The sequence below is a fragment of the Aegilops tauschii genome, chromosome 2, assembly GCF_002575655.3.
Source record: "Aegilops tauschii subsp. strangulata cultivar AL8/78 chromosome 2, Aet v6.0, whole genome shotgun sequence".
Lineage (NCBI taxonomy): Eukaryota > Viridiplantae > Streptophyta > Magnoliopsida > Poales > Poaceae > Aegilops > Aegilops tauschii.
The window spans coordinates 179673802-179687074 of record NC_053036.3 but is presented as its reverse complement, the minus strand read 5'-3'; positions in this window follow the sequence as shown (position 1 = coordinate 179687074).

Below are 13273 nucleotides of genomic sequence, written 5' to 3'. Positions count from 1 at the left end.
AGGCCGCTGAGTTAAACCATTTGACAAAGCCTTTTAAGATGGGCCTCCAACTAACCAATCGTCGTTTTAACTTTGACAAGTTCAGGGTCTCAATGAGAGTAACTGTCAAACGTTCGGCGGGTCATGCCAGGATTACCTGGATAGGAGTGGCTTACTTGATGAAGGCAGGTTAACCCGGGGTTTTAGGTGAATACACCAAGCTTCCAAGCCGTGGGTCGATACCCAATTACAAGGGTCCTTTCAAACTCTTTGTTACTTTACACAAAGAGCCCCCAAGTAACTTTGTGAGCTGTGCTCAGTGGGTGCCTAAGTTTGAGCTGTGCGTAGCAACAAGACTCTCTTTGGCCCCTTGGGTGTGAAGCTCCCAAGCTTTGTTGTGGCGTGATAGCCGGATTAATGGACAGGACTCCGCTTTGCAAGCAGAAGCCCCCATGTGATATATGTCTGAGCTGTGCTCGCCGGGTGCCTATGTTTGAGTTGTGTTGTGCAACAAACTCTCTTTGGCCCCTGATGATAATATTGTCTTGATAGCCGCATCAAGAGGGTAGTAACGCCATGTTCTCTTTGGTGAACACACCTATGTTTGAACAGGAAGCCCCCAAGTGATCATATGAAGATGAGCCCATAAGGCAGGACACCCATGTTTGAACCGCGCGTCAGGGCAGCAGGTCCTCTTGGGCAACCTTTAACTTTTTTTTGCAAGAGATAAATTCTTCTTGAACCAGTATTTTGAACCGGCTATCGAGAGCTTCAAAGCTTTGTGGGAGATAACTTTCCCTTAAGCCGGATATTAAACCGGAATCCTTCTTTTTAAGCCGGAAATTTTCTGACGGCCTTTAAATTTGCACCAATATGGCGGTTTAGGATCCTGCATTAGACAACCTTGCTAGCCGGAGTAATTGCTCTGTTAAAGAAGGCAATATGTAATATAAATATATTGGATGGATTTCACCTGATATATCATGCCAGGGGTTATCCACCGTGGAGTTGATGATCACCATGGTGAAACGGAAATTGATCACGGCCGAGTCGGCCGCGGCATTGTAAACCGGTGCGGACGAGCGAGTCAATCGCAGGCGCGGTAAGACGCGCAGACGGGCGAGTCAATTGCAGGCGCAGTCCCGACGAGTTGATGTAGACTGGACCGCGGGGGCGGCGGCTCGTACACATGTCCATCGAATAGCAAGGCATAGACGAACGCTGGTGCAGAACGTTGCTGGTGCGTGTTGTGTCCCCGCGGCATAACACCAGCTTTGTAATAAATAATTTGCTCTGGTATTTTTGTCAGACAAAAAAGATAGCAGATGCTCAGTTGATCTGATGACGTACATTCCCTTCGGTCCTTATTAATCTGGGGACTTGATCCCTTTTGTTTTCTTTCCTCTCATGAGGAGACAATACTCATAGTACTCAAGTTGTTTCCTGCATGTCGACCTTTTTTTCTGGCCGGCTTGTCCGTACTGGAAAATTTTGCATTGATGCTTGTGGTGTAACACTAGTTTCACCAGTAATTGTTTGACTGATTGAATCTTCACGTGGAGGTGTAAGAGCAGCATGGCCTGACCCTAATCCATCTAGGAGCATTAAGTAGTACTACTACTAGCTCACGGCTGCCTTATGGGTCCAGAGCCCTTTTCCTTAGGATTTTTCTCTCCTGTCGACTGCTGGCTCCGGATCACAGGCACGTAACCTTATCTTCTCAGCTCTAGCGAGAGCCATTCCTTCCAGCGCTATTTCCATGGCAGACTTGTCTTCCTCTCTATTTCCATCGATTCCTCTCGCCCCGTAGCTCTCACCTCCTACTGCTGTCTCACGGGTTGAGCATACGGTTGACTCGGGCCGCGGACGCGTCTCAGTCGGGACGGCGGCGGCTTGGTCGTGGCCAGAATCGGCCAGGCGCAACGGCGGGCGACTCACGGCGCAGCCGAGGAGGTCCGGCGACTGAGGAGGCTAGTCCCAGGTGCGGCGGCGCGAGTCGCAGCCCGCGCGGTCAGAGCGGGGCGGCAGCCGACTGGGGAGCCCGTGAGGTGAGACGGGGCACCGGGTCGTCGCGAGATGGCGCAGCCGCGGACGCAGGCGGAGTATCTCAAGCGGCCGTTTGGGGCATGACAACCCGGTGACGGGCCAGGCCAGGTGAGGGTGGCAGCTCGCAACGGACCGCGCCGGCGGAGAGCGAAGCAAGGCAACTTGGTTGCGACATCCAGTATGGGTGGAACGAGAGGCCAGCGATGGTGACTCGGGGCCGGTTTTTGCTCGGAGCGGCGCACGCGTCAGGCGGCGGAACACTGCCGCGGCGGAGGCGGCGATTCAACACCTGCCCGGTAGCACGAGGTCGAGGCGGGGCGCTGGATCGCCCTGGGACAGCGCAGGCGCGGACACAGCCCGGCGGCAACTTGGCACAGGAACGGATGGCGCGAGGCGGTGTCGCGAGGCCGCAACGGCGGGGGTGACTCAGATGCCAGCCCAAGCGCTTGGTGGAGGCGCGCGGCGACTGCCCCAGCCGGCGAGTCAGCGGGCGGTTTGAGGCGCGCGGCGAGTCAGCGGCCGACGGGTCAGCGATTTGTAGCAGAAGCAAGGCTGGCCGTGGGAAGCGGCTCACGGATAACCTGCCAAGGAGCGACGGCAGTTTAGCGCGGGAGGTTTGAGGCCGCAGAGGCAAAAGACCGTCAAGGTGGAGTTGTGCAGGCAGTCTTGCGCGACCGGCCGGTCTCCCGCGGCGGTTCAACGGTAGAGGCCATCCGGGCGGCTCACAAGCAGAGGCAAACCAGCAAAGCGGCAGAGTCCGAACCGACTCCCAATGACCTTGGCGATGACGAATCAGAAGCTGGCAGAGAAGGAATCTGACAGAAGTGGCGACTTGGTGACCCGTGGAGCGGCAATATTTCCAAGGCCACGGTGGTTGCGGCGACTCAACGCGAGGACCTCAACGGTGGATGCTGGGCGTGGTCCCGAGCGGTTTATAGGCACTTCCCAGACGGCGAAGACCGACAGCTTGGCAGGAACCATGTCGGCTTGTGGAGTAGCAACAGTGGCGCCTTGAGGCCGAAGCCAGCTGAAACGGAGGCGGCGGCTGAGACCGGCGAGCGGGACAGGGCAGGCACAGTCAGAAGCGGCTCGGCGCTGCTGTTGTTGAAACGGAGGCGGGCCAGCGGAGCAGCTCAGGCTAAGGTGAGCGATGCCGGCTCACAGGTCACGGCCTCGGCGTAGCTAAGGCGGTTCAGACATAGCACCGGAAAGATGACGGCTTGTGGCAGAAGCGCTGGCGAGGGCGTGGATGGAGGTGACCCAGCGACGCGGCGGTTTACAAATCGGCGCGGTTCTGATGGCGAGTTTGACAGCAGCTGTTACGAAACCGGCGAGGCGGGCCGCGGGTTACAGCAGCTGTCGACGGTTTAAAAGAGCCACGGAGGGGCGAAGCAGCTTGACCACGCAAGGAGGCGGTGTAATCTAGGCGAAGCGAGGCGGCCCGTGACGGTTCAACACCACGGTGGCCGAATCCACGTCCATGCCAGGGTCACTCCGGGTCGAAGTCAACTACGAATCCATCTCTGTTTCTTCCTTTTCTCTAATCTTGAATCCACCATCACCAAAAAATTCCTCAGCTGGCCATGAATCTATACGTGCCACCATAATGTTTTCAACTTGGCGCAAACCGCCATAGACTTTTTTTTTTGGAACTTGATCCCTCCACTTGGCGGTATCTTGCTTTATTTTTCTTCAACATAGTCGGCCGTGGACCGACAATTTAAGAAGATCAATCGCAGCAGCACACGGGATAGCCACTGAAAATTATTTCGATCTCAACTGATGAACTCGGAGCTGATTTGGATCCTTCTATGCTGGCACATCTTCATCCGGCCGAAACGTGACCTTCTCGATCCCTGGGCGAAATCCCTTCAAGAACTCAACACCACCGTGCGCGGCCCCACGGTGGGCGCCAACTGTCGTGGTATTGTCACGTCAGATGTCCTAGGGTGAGGACTTAGTCATGAGGCCAACGCATCTATGTGGTAGCTTGAGAGGGGTTGAGCGGAATCAAGAGACGCAACACAAGACGAGGGTTTAGACAGCTTCGGGCCCCGGGAAACATCATCCGGTAAAAACCCTACATGCTGTTTGAGGCTAGATCTCATTATCATCACGAGGGAGTCGCCGTAAACCGGCTCTCCTCTTTGTGTCTAGCCCTAGAGATTATTGAGCTTCTTACTTGTCCCTCTTGGGGTGCCCTGCCCCTCCTTATATATGTTGAAGGGGCGGGTTACATGTGGAGTCCAACTCGGACTTTAACTTAAACTATTTTGACTTCCCTTCATGGGCTTCATAACTCCTGGCAACCCAGTTATTACCGTCTGTCGGTTTAACATGGTCTGCTGGTTTAACATTGTGTGCCGGTTTAACATTGTCTACCGGTTTAACATTGTCTGCCGGTTTAACATTGTCTTAGCCATCTGTCTTGACTCTGTCTTAACTCTCCGCCGGTTTAACATCTGTCTTAGCCATCTATCTTGACTCTCTGTCTTAACTCTCCGCCGGTTTAACATCCGCCGGTTTACCGCGGGGTATATCCCCGACACAAACCGAGAAACCTACTCCGGCCCGTGGGAGGAAATTTGCAGGTTGCCGCGGGAGGGTTATTCTGCAAATTTTCAGCAACTTAGCATGCGACCGTTTGATCTCAGATCCAAGGGCTGCTAGCACCCCGTATCATGGTCGCACCTACCACGACCGTCGCGTCGCACGCGCGGTCACGCCCTGGAGATTTAACATGGTGCGTTAGGCTATCTGATGTTGGCATGTCATACATAGTCATCACTTAGTCACTCATACTACAACAAAGGTTAGCTATAAGCTTAGTCATCACATAGGAGAAAATTTTACTACTCCCTCCGTTTACTCCTCGTCCCTACTATGTACGTACTTTGGCTAGTACTCCCTCCATTTACTTATACAAGGCCACTATAAAAAAATACATTTTGCATCTATACAAGGCCACAAATAGTAATCGAGCCTTTCCAGTTTATGGCTCAATTTCAAAATCTCTCCAACCAAGGTAGACGGTGAGTGGTCGAATTAATTTCGTAGTTTGCACAGTACGCTCATTTTTCTCAAGAAGTTATGTTTACCGAGGAATTAATTAGAACGAATGCATTGGGAGAGGCACCTGTATGGAGGTGGTCAGGAATCAGGAGACTCACGCCGGTCGTAGCGCCGCAGTTAAAATGATAATGGCAAGTCAAATCACGGGGCCCCACCTGTCCAGCAGTAACTCACTATCAAATCACACAGCCCTACGTTTGCAGCAGCCTACTCCCTCATCTTCTCGCGTCTCTGTCGAACAGACTAGACGGACCTGTCCCGCCACCTACCGGGCAGGAAAAGCCCCGCCCTCAACTTTTAAATAGTATACATTATACTAATTTTGTATCCATGGATTGCGCCCGCGCCATGGAGCAAAGCGTCTAGAAAACGGCGGTACACATGTACGGAGTATACAGCACGCCCGTCGCGTTCGCGTCACACCCCAGACGGTCGGTCGGTCTGGCACGCTGCTCTCCAAATGGAGCGCGCGTCATATTGCGTTCGCACACACATGTGGGACGGCAATTGAGAACAGCGACATAGGCACTCCCCGGCCCCGCAAGTCGGGTGACTTAATAGAAGAGGGAGACGAGCGATAGTACTAGAGAAGTGTTGTACTACGTTGGTGCCTGGACGATCCCTGCAGGACACGGAAGATCAGTTTGTCCATGCATGTGACCAGACTCCAGCAGACACGCCTGGATTGGCTATCGTCTACATATCGTGCACGCTGTGTTGTACATGGCTGTAGTTGTGGTGAGAAATCTAAAAAAAGGTTTCTTGTCATCTCGCAAAATTATGTGTCATGTGCTTCGGATCACTGCGAGGGTTAAACAGCGACAACTGAGTTGGGCTAGTCATTGGGGGCACATGCATGAACAGTGACTACTCGGCTGCCATCTAGGTCAAGCCGGCTATGTTAATTAGGACATCTATCGGCGGACCCCTTTTCTACGAGTTTATCTTTAATTTGAGCTTTGTTCCTCGTCTAGTTTGTCCGTCGGGATTCATGTTGTCTCCTTTGGGCAGTGAGGTTATGATTTCTTGTCATGTGGCATTTTTTCGTGTTATATGTTACAATCCGGCGCTTCAGATCAAAATGACGACAACTGCGGTGGCCACACTCTCTCTCTCTCTCTCTCTACTCACCGCTGGTCACAGATCCAGCCGGATCCTCTCCGCCGGGGAAGGTGAGAAGGTGCAACGTTCACGCGGTTGTCCTCGGCGACGGCTCTTACCCACTGCTGGGCGCGTCCCGATCAGCCTGCCTTGCCGTTCTCTCCCAAGCACCGTTGGCGAGGGAGGGCCTCCGACCCCTTCTTCCTCGCTGCCGTAGTGTGGGCAGATCCGGCCTCCCGCCGCCCACCTAGCGACATCCCGGCGACCATCAGGTATAACTTCCTTCGAAACCGGCCTTGCTCTACTTCCCGAGCTCCTGATGTCGCTGCATTTGTAACTTTTACTATTTCTCAGGCCCCCTCGTAGATAGGATCGATCGGCTGTTCGAAAACCACCTAATTTTTTTATGTTTAAGAGGTAAAACTAGTTCATGCACTCGAATCTAGTACTACTTGGTTCAAACAAGGAAGAAAGGGGGTGGGGGTGGGGGAGGATTTGTTACCTGAATCTAGGACTTGGTCGAAAGAGGAAATAATGGGGGCGAAAAGTAGGAGAGACTGGCTATCCAACTGGTCTCTAGGTCTAATAGGGAAATAAAGGGAAACGCTGTACAAACTCAATATAAACCCGATCTATTGGTTGAAAAAGGAAAGAAAGTGGGGACTGGGGGACAAGTCAACAGAGTAAGTCCAGCACTAGATTTGCTAGCCTCACACAGTATAAGGTGGCTATACCGAACAAAAATGGGACCAACCCAGATATCCTGCTCTGATGTTTGTTGCCCCGAGCCACTCTTATGTAATGCCACTGGTAAAATGTAGCAGTCGCACTGTTAAAAGTAAGGACACATTAAACCAATGTTGTTTTCAATGTAATGCCTCCAGTAATATGAATCAATGGCACTTCTTTACATGTCCTGCTAAAATTTCCCATTAAGATAAGTTGGTTCTTTTCGTTAGAAATGCAACTGTCCTGGTCCGCCTAATCTCCCGTGCCCAAAGTAATGTCGTATTTAACCGTTGTCATAGTTAATCCTAATGCCCACACTAGTATCTAGCAATGCCACTGCTTTAGAAATTGATACTGTCCTTGTAGGATTGCCATTCAGATAAGGAACATGCTTCTTTTCATTTGATGCATGTTTCATCACTTGTTAGTCACCCTCCTTTCCACCTTTTTTGTGCAAACAGAGATATACATTTCACGCTCGATCTTAGTTGAACTGCACAAATGATATCCAAATTATAGTTGAGCATTCCAGGAGCTTCACAACCAACCTTGATGTTGCTCAATTTTATTGCAACTAATGAAGAAGAAGCTCTGTGGGTTTCGTTTTCTGATGGAAATGGAACCGGGGCTGGAGCCCTTTTCTTAAAAAAATTGAAGAAGAAGCTGCTAGCTCACGGGACATTGCTTCATTTTAGGTGAACTGCACCAAAAGGTCCCATGAATTGAATCATCCATGTTGGTGACTGAAAGAGCCAGCTTAAGCATCCCAGTCTAAGCACCCCTGGCCTCCATCCTTGCGACGCACGGTACACCTCGTTTGCCACCTGCTCGACCCTAGTGCCACTTATAAAATGAAGTAATAATACAGTTAAAATAGAGCGAGTGTCATCTCTATCATTTCATTTCCAATGTAGATAAAGAAAGTGCTTCTCTTTGTTAAATTATGTTTCATCAACTAGTCCCATTGTTAATGTTTAAGCGTTTCTGCAAACTGGGGTGCTTAATTTTAGTTGATATGTACAAAAATAGAGATTTGAATGTCTCAAGGCGCCTCCTTGTACTACTGCTATACACTGATGTTCATCACTGGCAGAAGGTGTATCTGGGAGACTTGGGACGATGTCCAGTATGAGGCGTACCGTATGAGGCGTCGCAGGGCCCATCTCGCCCTCGCAGCATGGCGTACTATGATACTATCGCAATATTTTCTTCTATTTATTTTGTGTGTTTCATCAACTAGTTCCACTATAATGTAATCACGCTTTTTCATTATCTGTGCAAACAGGGTTATTCAGCTACATTTTGGTGGAACTACACAAATGTACGTATGGAACCGGCATATATGCAGAGTGCGAGGTGTGCCAAGTAAACATTACCGACACCAACCATGTTGCATGCACGCATTGGCATCCACCACAACCAATGGGATGTGTGGCGCTCTCTGTGGACGGATCTTTCTCGGCAGCAAATCCTCTAACCAAATACTAGTAGCTTATATTGGCAGTTTTCTAGGGAGTACTCTTTTCTGAAAGAAGCACCAATCTATTTTTCTTTATTTGTACACTGTGTCACAACTTTGGCCCAAAGGTCCAGAGCTATTTTAGGGTGATTGGCGTAGTACTCGGAGACTGATTGTAAGCATGATTTTCATTAGCTGTCACACTGATTGTAAGCATGAGCAGGTGGAAGATTAGGTTAGTGCGAAGCTTACCTTAAACCCTACCGCCGCCGTTGAAACGAGGCGAGCGTCGAGGGAACCGTGGAGAACGGCGGGGAAGCGACGTCGCGCCATCCGGCCTCCTCTTGCGGTGGGAGAACGAATACTCCTGTGGCTCCGGCTGGCTCTGCACCCTCACGAACGGCACACCATACTAGATCGATTCATTATCCTCTGGGTGCTCGACCTTCAAACTGTACGCCCACCACCTCCACCTGACTGTCGCCTCGGGCGAATCTGTCTGCTCCGCCGCCCATAGGAGATACTCGATGGACTCGGAGGACTGCGGCGTGACTGCCGCCGAGGAGTACATGTACATCGCCGTTGTCTCGCTCTTTCGCATGCATTGCCACATGGCCCACACCGTCCTCGAAATCTCCCACTCATTGTCAAACCAACTAAGGATCTCCTTCAACCTGGCTAACTTTGCCTGGTCGCCGCCGGCGATCTGCCTGATTCGCTGCTGCATCCTCTCCATAGATGTCGTTCTGAGTGGTATGGTGCTAGCTTTGGAAGATGGGAGGAGAGACGGTGGTCTTGCAATAGAGAAGAGGGAGAGGAGAGGAGGTGGTTTTGGAATGGAGATGATGGAGAGGAGAGGAGGTGGTTTTGCAATGGAGAGAAGATCAGAAGAGGGAGAGGCGAGATGGTGGTTTTGGAATGGAGATGATGGAGAGGACAGGAGGTGGTTTTGGAATGGAGATGATGGAGAGGAGAGGAGGTGGTTTTGCGATGGAGAAGATCAGAAGAGAGAGAGGCGAGATGGTTGTTTTGGAATGGAGATGATGGAGAGGAGAGGAGGTGGTTTTGCAATGGAGAAGAGGGAGAGGAGCGTGCGGCAGCGATTTAGGATTGGGCGAGAGGGCCGGCGCGCTGTGACTGGATCAAAATCAAAATCAATTTACCCTTCAATTAAGAGAGCGACCCCACATTAACTAGTCTCCCTTTTATTCTGGGTCATAATTGACCATGATTTTCGCACATAAAATATATGTTATACGTTGCAAAAATAATATAATTTGAAAGTACATTCAGATACGAACCAAACGATACAATTTTTGGTGACATGCATTCACATTTCGCCTGTCACATACAGTACGTGGTCAAACTTTGACCCAAAATACGCAAAACAACAAAAAAATACTTCCAAGACCAGCGCCGCTCTTCCGCTCTTCTCCTCTTAAAACACCGCCGCTCCTCTCCTGTTCCAATCTAAATCTAGCGCCGCTCCTCTCCTCTTCCATTTGAAAACCACCGCCCCTCCTCTCCTGTTCCAGTCCAAAACTAGCGTCGCTCCTCTCCCGTTCTAATCCAAAACCAGCGCTGCTCCTCTCCTCTTCCATTCAAAAACCACCGCCGGCGAGTGAAGGTGCTGTGGAGAAGTAGATTGATGGAGGAGTACAACCGATACGTGAGGATCACAGACGGCGACCCTGTGAAGCTAGCTAGGATGTTGGAGATACAGTCTTGGTTTGACAACAAGGACCAACTAGCGGCGACGGCGACATCCATGGCCAAATATCTGCAACATAGCGAAAAGGCGACGATACTCCCGGAGGGAGTCGCGCCGGAGTACATAGAGCTGCTCCTCTGGGCCATGGAGCAAACAGATTCACCGAATCCGATCGTGAGGGAGCGGCGGTGGGAGTATCGATCCCAGATGGAGCATCCACCAGAGATTGAAGGATCGAGCATCTACAGGGTGCCGTTTGTGAGGGTGTCCTGCCAGAGCGAGCCGGTGGAGTCTTCGTCAACCGAACCCAACTGCAAGAGGAGAAAAGCAGTTGGCCCGACGACGCTTCCCCGCCATCGTCTCCCTCGCCATTCACATCGTCTCACGGGGCGGCTGTCTGCCGCCGACGAATAGGAGGGGACTTCCCCCCCCCCCCAGCCCAATAGTCGGGCAGGTTGTGAATTGTCAGGAGGAGCTTAGGGTTGTCAGTATTTGTTGTGTATTTTGAGAGTACTTTCAGATATGAATGTCTTTTGAATTTCAGATTTGCAGTATTGAGCATATGAAGAATTTTATGAATTCTAGAGATCTATTTTTAGCACTTAAAAAAATATAGTTTCATAGGAGTATAAAAGTGCAGACGAGAAGAAACTGCAAGTTTCAGTTTCAGATAAGAAACTGCAAGTTCAGTTTCAGAGGTAGAGCATTTATATTAACACAGCCTTTTCAAACAGGGTTAACATCATGTTGGAAGTTTTATTCATGGTCGAAAATGGAACTACCAGCCAGTTAACATCATGCTGATCAACATTCATGCATAGCACATCTTCATATGATGCACAGTCAAAATGCCCACACAATGTCGAGTGTGCGAAACACAGAGAAAACGAGGGACGAAGTTTTGGCAAGTGTTGGATGTGGTTTTGGGCTGCCCCGTCTAGGCTTTCATTTTTAACATGCGCAGCCCACGACCTCGGATGGGAGGGCCTGTTTGTATTTTCTTAGGGCCGTCATGTATCGACCGGCCTATGGACCTCCCATCCGAGGTTTTATTTTTGGCAGCCCAATTTATGTATTTTTTTGAAGAAAACGCAGAGGTCTGTTCTATTTTTCTATATAAGAATAGGAACGCCAGATACAACTTATGTTTCCCTTCTAACTATATTATATATATTTAAATTATTTTATATGTTATTATATATTATTTTTATTGTCATCATATATTTAACAGATACTTACATATGTAAGAAAACAATATCCCACATCTTATTAACTTACAAAAATAATTTCTTAACAAATAAAATCCTGGATTGTTTTGGCACAAAAATCCTAGTGATTGTGTACAAAAGCTTGGTAAGATTTAAGGACGAATGTAATAATATCACTTATTATTTAAATATATTTATAACAAAATGCTCAGCCCTTTTTTATTTTTTGATAACATTGCTGGCCCAACCCAAACATTATAATTAGAATCAGCCTAGCAAAATCGTGTATTTAGATAAAGTGCAAATGGCCTGTAATTTTTTAGGAAATAAAATAAATGGGCCGCATGGACGCTACATTAATTGTTCACCCAGCCCAGCTAATGGCTGTAATTCAAAAAAAGATCAAATTGACTGTATATTCTACAGCGCAAAAAAAAGACTGTAAATTCTGAAAAAATGGGTTGAATACGTGCTACATTTTTGGAGGCTGAAATGTGGGCCAATAGGTCGAAGCCAACGCAAGTCATTGTCAATTTAGTCAACAAATGATTCTGACATGTTAGCCGTTGGATTTACATCCAACAACCGACATCCATCTTCAATCTCTCGTCTTCTTCCTCCAGCGCCACCGGGACCACCTCCCGCCTCCTGCTGCAAGCAGCTCTGCTTAGCACGCTTCGCTATGAAGCGCTACTCCACCGTTGGCCAGGCCATCCCTCCATCCCTCCACCCCTCCACACCCCCTGTTCTTCTCCCCCGACTGCCGAACCACACCGCACTAGAACCAGTTAACCCTCGTACACCTCTCCGTCTGTGACTCTACTCCCGCGTCTTCCCATCTCCGGCTCGTTGCTGTCCGGGGCCTCGCCGTCGTCCACCACCTTGGATGCGCTCGGCGCGGCATGGTCAACGTGGTCAACAAACGACACCATCGGAAGTAGACTGTGTGTGGAGAGGCTGACAGCTGGGTCCACGGCCGCACACAAGGAAATGCCTCCTGATTACGCGCAAAATAATGATTCCTCCACCTGACATCTGGGACCCACAGGAAGGGCCTCTATATTTCACGAAAAAACGTGCCCCCCGCGGACTTGTCGGACCCACCAGCTATCTTCGCACGCAAGGAAGTGCCTCCTTATTACGCACAAAAAAATGAATACTCCCCCTGTGTAACGCCCACGATGCGGCTATATCTCCCACGTGTCGAGGCACGACTTAGAGGCATAACCGCATAGTGGTTTTGTCGCAAGAAGGATCATCTTCACACAATCCCATGTAATGAACAAGAATGGGATAAAGAGTTGGCTTACAATCGCCACTTCACACAATACATAAATATCATCATACATCATCCAAAATACAAACATATAGACCGACTACGGTCAAAATCCAGATGAAAATAAGACAACTCCAAATGCTAGATCCCCGATCGTCCCAACTGGGCACCACTACTGATCATCAGGAAAAGACACATAGTAACGACCACGTTCCTCGTCGAACTCCCACTTGAGATCGACGCCATCGTCTGCACAGGCATCGTCGGCACCTGCAACTGTTTTGGTAGAATCTGTGAGTCACGGGGACTCAGCAATCTCACACCCGCGAGATCAAGACTATTTAAGCTTATAGGGAAGGATGGTGCAAAGAGGTGGAGCTGCAGCGGCAAAAGCATATATGGTGGCTAACTTGCGCAAATGAGAGCGAGAAGAGAAGCAATGGAACGGACGTCATCTAGCAATGACCAAGAAGTGATCCTGAACACCTACTTACGTCATACATAACTCAGACCGTGCTCACTTCCCGGACTCCGCCGAGAAGAGACCATCACGGCTACACACGCACTTGATGTGTTTTAATTGGGTCAAGTGACAAGTTATCTACAACCGGACATTAACAAATTCCCATCTGCCTCATAACCGCGGGCACGGCTTTCGAAAGATAATACCCTGCAGGGGTGTCCCAACTTAG